This window comes from Macaca nemestrina, chromosome 2, assembly GCF_043159975.1.
Source record: "Macaca nemestrina isolate mMacNem1 chromosome 2, mMacNem.hap1, whole genome shotgun sequence".
NCBI classification, from domain to species: domain Eukaryota; kingdom Metazoa; phylum Chordata; class Mammalia; order Primates; family Cercopithecidae; genus Macaca; species Macaca nemestrina.
Window position 1 is genome coordinate 189,782,424 of NC_092126.1, and position 12,174 is coordinate 189,794,597.

General features: G+C 35.8%; 1 long non-coding RNA gene across 7 annotated transcripts in view; it reads right to left on the minus strand.

Moving 5' to 3' along the window:
- Positions 1–2,569: 2,569 nt before the first annotated feature.
- LOC105477415 (uncharacterized) overlaps positions 2,570–12,174 on the minus strand; it is a 186,558-nt gene continuing 176,953 nt past the window's right edge. For 6 of the 7 annotated variants that reach the window (XR_984641.2, XR_011620419.1, XR_011620421.1 and 3 more), the window contains 2 exons: positions 5,809–6,014; positions 2,570–2,738 (listed from right to left, as the gene is read on the minus strand). This is a non-coding gene — a long non-coding RNA (uncharacterized lncRNA). The remainder of the gene's footprint in view (positions 2,739–5,808; positions 6,015–12,174) is intronic. The other variant, XR_011620420.1, reaches the window with a different exon arrangement.

Consider the following 12,174-nt stretch of genomic DNA (forward strand, 5'->3'; position numbering starts at 1 on the left):
GGGGTTCAGGAGAGTGTGGGAGGGGAGGAAGTACACTAAGTACTTGCAACTAGTTTAGAAACTTAACAGACAAACGCGCCAGCAAAGGAAGAGAAATATGTGGTCCAAAGAAGGATTTCTAACATGGGAAATAATGCAGCCTGCTTGCTTCTTGATGAGAGTGATTCTGCAGAAAGAAAATCATGATGCAGGCAGGAGCCGGTGACTGCATGAAAGTCATTAGATGAGTAATTGGTGTTGGGAACATGAATTCTTGTTTTATGATTTTCATTTTCTCAATTAATTAAAAGGTGAGATTATCCGCTAATGAGAGAAAGCAGGGGTGTTGGGGTTTTGAGGAGAGAGATGTGAAGTCGTCTGAATAGGAAAAAGGAAAATTAAATTAATAGATGAATGTATTAGTGGTAGGGATGCTAGGTATGCTCATAGAACCTTGGCATCCTGGATGTAATGGTCAGGGTTTCAAGGATTTTAGGATATATTAGTTCATTTGGAAAAACTATGAATTTGAGCCTAAAGATATATTTTTTAAAACTAATGATTAAAAAAACCTGTTCTTCTCTTAAATTACCGCTACAAAGAAAGCCTAGTGTTGAGGTTGAAAATCAAGCAAATATCCAGTAGTCTAAATGATTGATAGTTCTTATCAGATAGCAGAAGTTTTAGGTACATTAAAAAACAAATGTATATTTTTGCAAAGACTTGGAACAGTGATATGAACAAGCATACTCCACTCTCTGTGGAAACGAGATAAAGTATGACTGGAATGTCCTATTCCATGCTGCAATTACTCACATGAGGATATTCACAGGAAACATGTGGCTTGACTGAAATGTGATTTGAGAGAAAACCAAGAGCCTGGATAAATATTTCTAGTTAGCAGAATCACAAAGGTCTTGGAATGTATCCCTCACTAGCAACCAGAGTCGACTTCACCCTCCAGCCCATAGTTTTCATGCCCTTCTTGCTTCCAGTTATATTGCAAGATATTCTGCAATCACCTTGCAGATACTGGTGATAATCAATGCATTACTCTCTCATTATCATTCTGTATAAGTAGAAAAAATAATTGTTTTCTTTCTACAGCATTTAATGTATTTAAGTATAATAACCAATATTTGTTTTATTCTTTCCATTTAAAAATTACTTTCAAATTTATGTCATATGGTCCTTAAATCAACTCCATTAAATACATGTTATTATTTCAATAAGGTTCAAAAGATTTTGTGATTTATCGGTGCTCATACAGCTGAGGAAGAGGCTAAAACTGAATCAGCAACCAAGTTTTCAGATACTAAAACTGCCCACTGGTTTTCATAGCATGAAGCCTTTCAAAATATTGAAGTGTATTAAATCTTGCATTTTATATTATGCTTTTGCTGGATCCGAGGTTTCTCAGCTACATTTTGTGCTTAATTGCAATATTTTTCCTACTTCAAATCTTGTTTTGTGTGTGATAAAATAAATATTTGTAACTTAGGACATATCCAGAAATAATAAATGATAAAGAAATAGAGTTTAGCTCTGGAAGAGACCCTTACAAGTCATCTGGTGACTCCTCATCCCTTTACATATGAGAAAACTGAGTTCTAGAAAAATTGAGACTTGTTTGCTTAAGGTCATTCAATTTGTCAATGGGATTATAGCTGGGATTAACTCTCATGACAACTATCTCAATGTCTTTTCTATTTTGTTACACTGTCTATAGAAATGTAACTGCAAAAACCACCAAATTTGAGAGCTGCAAAGGACCCTAGAGATTGAGCTTTAACCCTCTTGTTTTATGAAGGAGGAAATACAGACCCAGAAAATTAAATTGTTTCTGCGAAGTTATATAGTGAGCGTTAATAGGAAGTTAGCATGGGACTGTACCTGCCTCAAGTTTCAACTGAGGTACCACAAAAAAGTATCAGATAGCAGAGGATGTGCCAGATACCTCCATCCCCATGTGCTGACATTCAAAGCAAATGACACAGAAACATGGCTCTTGCACCTCTGCCAGAGTAAGTGCATAAAAACATATCAGAGACAGTGGAGAGGAAAAGAGATTGGTAAGGAAATTTCTTTGGAGAAAGCTCTTGATTTGATTTGTGCCTCCAAACTTTAGGGGAAAGTTTGGGGCATGCTAACTTCTAAACATAAACTTAATGAAGAGGACTTCAAGAGAACCACTTGATAGGCCACACCCATACCTTGATGATAGTATCAAAAAAGTGCTGCATTGAGATTGCATAAACATCCACAGTTGGCACAGAAACTGTCATTATTTGCTGTGGGTCAGATGTGGGCCATGTAAAGTCACAGAGTCAACACAGGACTTTGGATCCTGTGTCACAGGGCTACCTCAAGGGGCATCAGCAGAAGGAAGAAGTTGCAATGTGGAATGCCAACAGCTAAAGATGCAACACTCAGTCATTACTTAGAATAGAGGTTCATTCTCCTTTTTTTTTCTTAAGTTGTGGGATTATCAGAGAACCTCTGCAGAGGTCAAAAGTGGGGACGAAAAAAACCAGTTGAATTTTTCCATCCCTCAAGGCCAGCAAGGACAGTCCATTTGGGATGGCACCAGTCAAAGTAAAAAACATTTAATCATTACAGGTCAAGACAGTTACAACCAGAGAGAGACAAAACTGAAGTTGCATTTTGTTCTCAGTCCATGGGTCAAAATCTTCAGCATACTTGTCACAGGAATTCTTCATAGAGTTTCTTCTAGGACTTCCTCCACTGCACTCTGCTGTCTCAAAATAAAACATGTGAGAATTGAAAGAAGAACCATTGCATTTGGGTTTCATCTATTTGCTGTTAGCCACAAAAATAAAATATTCCTGTCATCTTGGAGGGCTTTTACAAAAATCTTATTGCATAGTAGGTTTCATCTAATGTTTGTTGAACGAGTGAATGGATGAAATAAAACACTACCATTGCTGGGAGGCACATGATAGGGAATCACTAGCTTCAGACAGCAGGAACAGCTGCAGACACTAATGCCAATCAGAAAGAAAGCTAACAACTAGGGCACCAATGGAAGAAAGACAAACACCATGCTGTCTGCCAGGACTGGCCACTAGGCTCATCCTGATTGTTTAGAACACCAGGAGTGAAATGTAAACATGGGTTGGTTGAGTTATTTTACTTAGGTCAAGCTATATACACAATGTGTGCTCACACTTTCTATTGGGAAAAGAAAACATGGAGGTTGCTGGCCTGTTTTTAAGGCCATGAAACTTGCAATTAATCTTGTTATTTACATCTCAGAAGGATCAAGAGGGGAAGCAGGAGCCCTGCCTTTTTCCCACAGCTAGCTGTAACATATGCTCAGAATCATCATCCTTGCCTTGTATCCCCATAACTGGACTGCAGCCACCAGTGGGGCTCCTACCAGAGTTGGTGTACAATTACAGCACTTCCGTGAATCTGAAGGCATAGAGTTTTAAAATGTGTGACTTTTAGCAAAGGTCCAAGGGATTCCAGACAGCTCTGTCTCACACACAGGAGGAAGAACCTTGTTATGGATGCAGGCTTTTATTCTTAGGTTAATATCAATGTCCTGGCAACAGGCAACACTAATGCCACATCCCCAGAGCTATATCATGGTCTCTCAAAGGTAAAACTGGGCAAAAGCAAGCAGAAAAGATAGGACAAAGAATTATCAAGAGGGCAACTGAACATATTGTTGAAATTGCACTCAGGACATTAGAAAGGGAAACTTCTTTATATGTGTAAAGATCAAGCACCAGATGCTTGATGTTATAGCACAAGATCTTCAGTCTCAAAAACAAAGGGGACCTAAAAAATAGGTTTTTAAATTGGTATTTTTAGACTTTAGTAGAAACTCTACAATCATATGGATTGCTTGTGGAAGTAATGTTTGCTTTCTGTCCTTGATTAGTTCTCCTGTAACATATTTCAGGTATCCTCTTAGCTAATCTAACCTCAGGAAGCCAGTGCTCCTATATCTCACACTACAGGTCATTTCAGGGTTTTTTGTTTGTTTGCCTTTCTTTTTTTTTTTTTTTTTTAATTTTGTTTTGATGCAGGCTCTTTCTCTGTCACCAGGCTGGAGTGCAGTAGCGCCATCATGACTTACTGCAACCAAAACCTCCTGGGCTAAAGCATTCCACCTGCTTCAGCTTCCCAAAGTGCTGGGATTATAGGCATGAGTCTATACTATGCCCCACCCAGTTCAGGTTTCGTTATATAAACCACATAGCACCATAAAAGCACATATAATGAAAAAAATGGAAATCTACAGGGCTATTTTAAAAATTTCTTTAATCCCCTGTCATGGTAGCTTGCAGTTGCCACAATTCTTTACCAGTTCCTGTGTTCATGGCCTTGGCGATGCAGTTTCACAGTCTGTGGTTCCCCATTTCCTAAATCTGGTCTGGCCATGTGTCTTTCCTTGGCCAATAGAATGCAGAGTAAGTGAGTCACGTTGTGCCCAGGGCTTATGTTACCATGGGGAGCTACTCTGGTTTCTTAGGTGATAGGTGATAGGTGGGGCCACAGAGCTCCTAAAAGTTTCTGTCCTTTGTGTGAAGCTACTGGAGGAGGAGATAGGGTAAAGCCAGTTGGGGGCTAGGTCAGTAAGTCTGTGCTCTGGCTCTCCATGTGTGGGGCAAGCAGTGGCCCCTGTGGGGGTTGGGGGACAGTTCTCTGGCCACTGGATAATGTTCCAGGGATGAACGTAGTGCCTCTGCGGCACAGAAGAGTTCACACAGGGAGTAGGGATTAGCAGGTGGCAGTTAGACCCACTCAGCCCCCATGCATTTGGCAAGGCAGACCTCTCATCTGTGCTGTTCGCTAGCAGCAGCTGATTTCCAGGCAGACCATGGTCAGAACCCAAAACTGCCCCAGGCCGTAAGTCTTCCCAGCAGGGACAGCAGTGGCCGGAACACACGTCTGTACAGCCCCTGGTTTCGGCCAAGGGAGTTTGTCTCCACTGAAGATTACATTGCACATTTCAATTGGGAGCTACTTTCAACATGTGACCACTGCCTGAGTTAGTTGGTAGATTTCCATGAGTTCGCCTGTGGTATGGTTTCCCTCAATCTGCTGGAGACTGGCAACGAGCACAAGGACCTTCGTGCTGCTGCTCCTACTTTTATATTCCCCACCACTCCCTGCCACTCCCTAAATCAGTTCCAGTGTTGGGTAGGGGTAAGGCCTTCCCCTGTGGCCTAAACTGCCAGGTTCTTCAGTGGGAACATGTCCTGGAGGTAGTCTCTCCCTCTCTCACACTCTGGGGACTTACAGCTTTTTTTTTTTTTTTTTTTGCCAGGCTCATGGTGTAGACTGCAGCCTGCTTTTTTTGTTTTGTTTTTTGTTTTTTGTTTGTTTTGTTTTTTAAGAATCTGTGGATAATTTCAGTTTTCCAGGTAAGTTTTTGCATGGATTTTTGGAAAGAAGTTCACAGTGTGAATCTCTACACACTGTTTGTCTTTCTAAGTGGGAGAGGCATGCTAATGCCACCTGCAATCCACCCTCTTGGAAAAAAAAAAAAAGAAACATCTGTTTTCTTTCTCCTCCCATTTATTCATGCTAAACCTCTCCAAGGGGTTTACTTATAATTTTAGAGATAGAGACGCTTATGACTTCTATATACTGCTTTTGAAAGAAGAGTAAGATCTTGTTTAATAATGGGGAGATCACTGTAAAACTTTGTACTTTAAAGCTTTTTACACATTCTCCATCTAGAAAAAAATACAGGCGGCACTGAGGTCTCTGCAATAAACTGAAGGGAACACACCAATACTTAGAATATATTTTGTTTGTTTCAAATCATCAAGCCTTTATCTGCAGTCTTACTTGGTCTTCCAGCATGTTGAAGGTTGCCCATGAGGAGAGTGATCTCACTTGTATGTTTGAGAAACCAAGTCGTGGCGCTTTTACTGATATCAGTTGACAAAGATATGGCAAATAGCATGGAGATTCGATGTAGTTTTGCATCAACTATTGCGTAGATCATACAGCTGTTCCATATTCTTTCTCTCAGGGAAGAAAGTAAAACTTAGCTAGGGAAAGAAAACAAAACACAAAAAGCAACAACAATAAGAAACATGGTTGTGTAACAATGGTTTTCCCTGATGACTTTTAAAATACATTTATTTCAAAGGGTTTAAAACCACAGCAACGTGATTTTCTTTTTAGAAATACCAAAGGTAGTAATCTAAAACTAGTTTCAAAATGTGGTTCACTGAGCTCTCCTTTTCATATCTTTCTTAGATATATTATTCTGGTTTGAGGAATGAGAGCACTGGAATATATCAATGCTAAAGAGCAGTTCTTATCATAACTAATAGGTCATACTGAGAAAGGATAGAATTATTCCTTCCTGGGTCTGCCTATCTTAAAACTAACCCAGTGATTGAAGTTGATTGAAGTAGTAAGTGAAATATATAAAAACAGCAAACATCCTACATATTATGCTTTTATTTTATTATGCCTTTAGGAAATGTGCACATATTCCTTCCTCCGGTGAATTCTTCTCCTAATACTACGTTGAATTTTATAGGGAGATAAACTCTTTTTTTTGGTGGGAGGGAGAGTTTGCAATATGAGTCTTTAAGTTTCATTAGTATTAATTTCTGGCTGTTTATAGCAAAAAAAAAAGCATGCTTTAAAAGTATGCACAAATTACAATCAAATTGATGAAGGTTGGCAGCAACAGTTGAATATTAAAAAGTATTTATTAGTAACAATGAAGATGGCTTTATCTTCATTGAGATCAAAGATTTTAGTCTGTTGGTTTATTCATAAGAAAGAATTTGCAGGTAAACAGGAGGCAGCATCAATTTGGATTAACCTTTTGTGTCCATTTCACAGTCTTGCGTTTATGAGCATGGAATATTTTAGCATATGATCTGGATATTTTATATAACTACTTTATATGATGGGTATGAAATGTAAAGGATATGTGATAGTACAATTATACAGTATTGCACCAAAGTCTGTACCAGAAATCATTTTAAGAATGGAAAAAAAGAGACTTATGCATCTATAAAAAATAAACCAATGTTCTTAATCTAATGCTACTTACCCAGACTAAAATAGAAAAACATATTTCGCATTTAAAACATTAGGAATACAGTTTTTACATAATATTTCTTGTAGGTCTTTTAAACTAGGAGGTGTGTTTAGACTTTTGATATTGTCATCAAAATCATAGTAGTGCAACCAAAATTTAATGTTGAAATCTAAAAGAACAAAAATAATTATAGTTTTCATTTAATAATCAAAGTATTACCATTACATGTAGAAGCAAAAGATAAAGTTGAACTTCTCATGATATTGTCAGTTTTCCAAATATCATTAAGGAGCTTTAGTAAACAAATTATTAAAATTAGCATGAAAATTTAGTTTAAAAATCACATTTTATTATTTGTGAGAGAATCATTATTTTGATACACTGCATAAAAATAATTATGTACATATTTTATTATAAAAATAATGCCTCTTTTTTCATATCATCCAGACATTACATCTACCATCCACCACTATCAACTTACTATATTATCACAACTATTTGCTACATTGCCACTTTCTTGTTAATTCATTTGGAAATCTATACTCATTCCAGTGACTAAATATCCACTGATGTTGCTGGCTGGAAGAAATGTTTCAGATTCTGCCTTATAATAGTATTGTATTGTGTTATGCAAATAAAATAGACTTGCCTCATTTTAATCACCAAAAGCTGCTCTTTCCAATTTTGTAACCATTAGCCATGTATGTCAGTTTACATTTACATTTAATTAAAATAAAATCAAGATTTTATTTCCTCTGTCCTACTAGCTACATTTCAGGGGCTCAATAGCCACATGTAGTTGTTGACTACCATATTGGATAATAAAGAATGATTCCATTACTGCAGAAGGCTCTATTGCAAAGTTCTATTGCAGAGCACTATAAAGCGTGTCTATTGGCGAACTCTTTTGGACCTGCCTAGTAGAACTTTGTGCTATTTTTATAAGTAGAAAATTATAACATTTTCGTAAACAGAAACTTTTTTTTCTGCATAGAAACCCACAAACAAACCTAGAAGTTCCAAACATGAAAGATACAGCAATAAACTAGAATGACATAATGTTGGGAGAACAAATATACTTTTCTATCTTTATCTTTCTGACTTTCCAGTATTTTCCCTCCCTCCTATATCCACAACTGTTTGATAACCCAGCCTTTTGTTATTTGGCCATTTACTGATGTCAGCATTTTTAAACAAATAGAACAATTAAGAGAGCATTTCTATTAAGGATTCTCGGAATCAATCTTTCTTTCTCTCTCTCCCTTCCTTCCTTCCTTCCTTCCTTCCTTCCTTCCTTCCTTCCTTCCTTCCTTCCTTCCTTCCTTCTTCTTCTTCCTTTCTTTCTTTCTTTCTTCTTCTTTCTTTCTTTCTTTCTTTCTTTCTTTCTTTCTTTCTTTCTTTCTTTCTTTCTTTTCTTTCTTTCTTTCTTTCTTTCTTTCTTTCTTTCTTTCTTTCTTTCTTTCTTTCTCTCTCTTTCTCTTTCTTTCTTTCTTTCTTTCTTTTTCTTTCTCTCTCTCTTTCCTTCCATCTTTCTTTTCTTTTCTTTTCTTTCTTTCTTTCTTTCTTTCTTTCTTTCTTTCTTTCTTTCTTTCTTTCTTTCTTTCTTTCTTCTCTCTCTCTTCTCTCTCTTTCTCCTTCCTTCCTTCCTTCCTTCCTTCCTTCCTTCCTTCCTTCCTTCCTTCCTTCCTTCCTTCCTTCCTTCCTTCCTTCCTTCCTTCCTTCCCTGTCTTTCTGTGTTTCTTTCCTTCTTTCTTTCTTTCTCTATGTTGCCCAGGTTTGAGTGCAGTGACTATTCACAGGTGTGATCACATTATACTAATTATACTACTCAGACTCCTGGACGCAAGTGATACTCTTACTTCTGTTTCCAGAGTAGGTGGGACAACAGGAACACACCACTGTGCCTGGCTCAGAATTTTTCTTTTAAATTCATCGTTTAAGCTGCATCTCCTTTGTGAAGAACACTGACTTCCATCCAACAAAAAAACAAAGTTTATACCCTATCTGATCCTGGACTTCTGATGACATATACAGAGTCTATGCTTATGTTTTATTTTTTAATTAACTCAAATTATTATGTAACACTGTGTTTCAGAAAATGTATTGGACATTGAGAAAACTTCTGAGCAAAATAGAAAATCTTGCTTTTTGTAATTTAGATTATATTGTGTATATGTGAATGTGTGTATGTTGGAGGAATGTGGAGCTTACATTTAAGTGAGGTAAATACTGACTTGCAGATTTCTTTCTGTACTACCATAAATTATACAGTCCAAATTCTTAATGATGCAAATTCATATTATTTCTGTAATTTACATAAAAGACAACATAATAAATCTTAAAATTTTTTATTTTTCAATAAAAAATGGAAAATTGAAGCATATAAGTTCATAATAAGCATGTATTTCTTTAATCAAAATGTACATTTATTTTCCATTACATATACATACAAAGAATAAATTTAAATTCAAGGGAAAATAAGACAGAAAAGAAAGCATGTATACATTTACTTATACATACACACTTGTGTATTTTTGTGTATGTATATTTTTTAACATATCTTTTTCTCTCAAGGATACAAAGCTGGTCAGTGTAGTTTGTTTAATTATCCTTAAAGGTTTCAAAATGAAAATGTTATAAATTCACTACCAAAGGATTCTAATAAATGTAATTACTTTATTCATTTATTCAACACCTTTATTGAGCACTTATTCACCATGTATTATTACAGATAAATATTAAAGACTAGTTTTGTCATTTGGTGTTCAACAATAACCTCCACACAAGTCTAAAATTATTCAAATTAAGTAATATAAAGAATTTGAAGAAAAATTAGGAAAAAACATATTTCTGCTTTGGTTTGCTTCTCCACAATTTTATCTATGAAATAATAAAATATCTTAAATTATCCTTTTTCTAATGAAATAGGGCAAGATTTCACCTTTCTGTTATCACGCACACTTACCTGTTAAAGCTCTTCAGCCTAAGTTTTAAAAATCTTACTTGAAAACGACACAGGCATTTAATGAGTGTCTATCATTTAATTTAACATAACTTTAAGATTTCAAATAACATGAAAATTTTATTATAAATGCTTATTCCATTTAAATTGACTGAATTTATTTAATTTTAACAAGTAACCTTAGATTACTTATGAAAACTGATATATTAGACCTAACTAGTCATCATTTCACTGTTAATCATTTTTACAGGCTATAAATATCAGGTGTTCACTTAAGTAAGAATCTTCAAGTTAAACATGTGGGTATTTTACCAATAACTCAGAAGATACAGTTGTTTTTATTAAATCATACTAAATTAGTCCTACTTATCAAAGAGTTACATGAACAAAGATTATTCTGTTTTTAAGTTGGGTTCACAGTTTTACAACTTTAAAAAGGTTAGCAGAGACAAATATAAAACTATTCAATCATTTACTCCAGACAAAAATATATGCTGACAATTTGCAAACATTTCTATTTTTATTTTACCAATATTTAAAAACAAGCTATTTATTAAAGATTTACTTAAGTCATGTGAAGTACAAGGGATTTGGGAGAGTTACTATGTAATTTACATGAGCACTATTTATCTAAGTCAATCCGAATAGAACTTTCTAAGGGATTTCCGGCCAGCTATGCCAAAATGTACTATATAGACAAAACATACAACATAACATATGTACTTATGTGTCAACACACCCAATATATATACACACACAAAGATCTTATTGCTTTCATTTAGAATTTTAGTAATGAGATAGTAATAAAAACTTCATTTATAAAAGACTATTGAATCTAAATTACATTTCTGGCAAAATGAGATCTGCTTATATGGCTCTTTATTTTCTCTGATATGTCATCTAATGAAAGCTCTGGACTAAAATTTTGGGTAAAGTAGTTTGGTTTAAAAAAGTATCTTTCATCAGGGCATGGTGGTTGATGCCTATAATCCAGCACTCTGGGAGGCCAAGTTAGGTAGATCACTTGGGTCCAGAAGCCTGGGGAATATGGTGAGATCCTGCTTCTGCAAAAAATAAAAAGTTAGCTCGGCATGGTGATGTGCATCTGTAGTCCCGGTTACTCAACAAGCTGAGGTAGGAGGATCACTTGTGTCTAGGAAGCTGAATCTGCAGTGAGTCAGGTTGGTGCCACTGCATTTCACCCTGGGCAACAGAGCAAGACCCTGTCTCAAAAAACGGAGAACAACAACAACAAAAACCTCTTTCACTTTTTCTCTCCTTTTTCTTTCAGTTTCAGATGAATTTAGGGTTAAATTTTCAATGTTTACATTTTAGGTAGGAGTGGTTGAATTATATAAGAAAACCAAAATATCCAAGTAGCGTTAGTAAATACATCTATCTAAATAGATCTATCTTTTGTTTGTCAGTTTGCTTTGCTTGACTAGTCAACATGGGCAAGGAAGCACTGTAGCAGGTTTTTAGGGTTTCTCGCACTAAAATTCCTGCAGAGAAAGCAATTTTTATGTTGGACAGGGATACCATATATTATGCTCTGAGTCCAAGATTTTGACCTGTTTGGTCTGAGAGCCTAACTCTTATAAACATTTATTCAGTTCTTTTTCGTTTAGACTATTAATCCTTTAATTAACTCACACTAATTAATTGTTAGTCTAGTCTAGCAAACTTAAATTTACATCAAAAGGGATGACTCCTAGGCCTAGGTTATTGGCTGCCATGGAACTCTTGTCATTTGTAAAGCCATTAATTTGAAAGCCGTTTGAGACTTTTTTTAAAAAAAGAAAAGAAAAAAAACTTGGCTGGAATGCCATAAGCAGTGAGTTTTATCTCAACACCACCAGAAAAGTCAGCAGATTAAAAGTAGGCAGAAAAAAAATAGAGATAGAGAACTTATAAGACTCTACATGTTAACTGTATAGTTGTACTTTGCTAATTTGATACTAAGAAAAAACAATCTTGGGAAACTCAAATGATCCCTATGATGGCCATTGATCCAAAAATGTGCATGAAGGAAAAGCTTTGTAGCAAGCTGGAGTCTCAGAAATCCTGGTATGCCTTAATATTTGAGAATCTCATTTCATTTTTTATTGATCTTCTAAAAGCAAAGACAGTCCTACAAATCCTGTCAGAGACTGTCAGGAGTTTGGACTGGTGTTTTAAATGGTGA